Source organism: Penaeus monodon, chromosome 34, assembly GCF_015228065.2.
Source record: "Penaeus monodon isolate SGIC_2016 chromosome 34, NSTDA_Pmon_1, whole genome shotgun sequence".
Classification (NCBI taxonomy): Eukaryota; Metazoa; Arthropoda; class Malacostraca; order Decapoda; family Penaeidae; genus Penaeus; species Penaeus monodon.
In genome coordinates, this window is record NC_051419.1 from 15413247 (window position 1) to 15413572 (window position 326).

General features: G+C 42.9%; 1 protein-coding gene across 1 annotated transcript in view; it reads left to right on the plus strand.

The window, feature by feature from the left end:
• Positions 1-326, plus strand: part of LOC119594921 (PDF receptor-like) — a gene marked incomplete at its 5' end in the record, with an annotated part of 54622 nt that overhangs the window by 31876 nt on the left and 22420 nt on the right.

Below are 326 nucleotides of genomic sequence, written 5' to 3' on the forward strand. Positions count from 1 at the left end.
CCTTGCCTCCTTCCTCTCTCCTTTTTTATCACTTCCATCATCTGTTTTTCTTTCTCTTTCTCTTCCTCTCATCTTCCCCTCTCTTCCTCCTTTTGCTCTCTCTTCCTCCTTTCTTCTCTTCCTCCTTTCCTCCTTTCCTTTTTCTTCGTTATCTTTTTCTCCTTTCCTTCTCTCTTCCTCGTTTCCTCTTTCCTCCTTCTCTTCCATCTTCCGCCCTTACTTCCTCCCTCTATCTTCGTTCTTTTTTAATTCCTCCTTCTTCTTTTTTTCTTCTCTCTCATCTATGTCTCTGTCTTCTCCTTCCCTTCCTTTTCCTACTCTCCCAC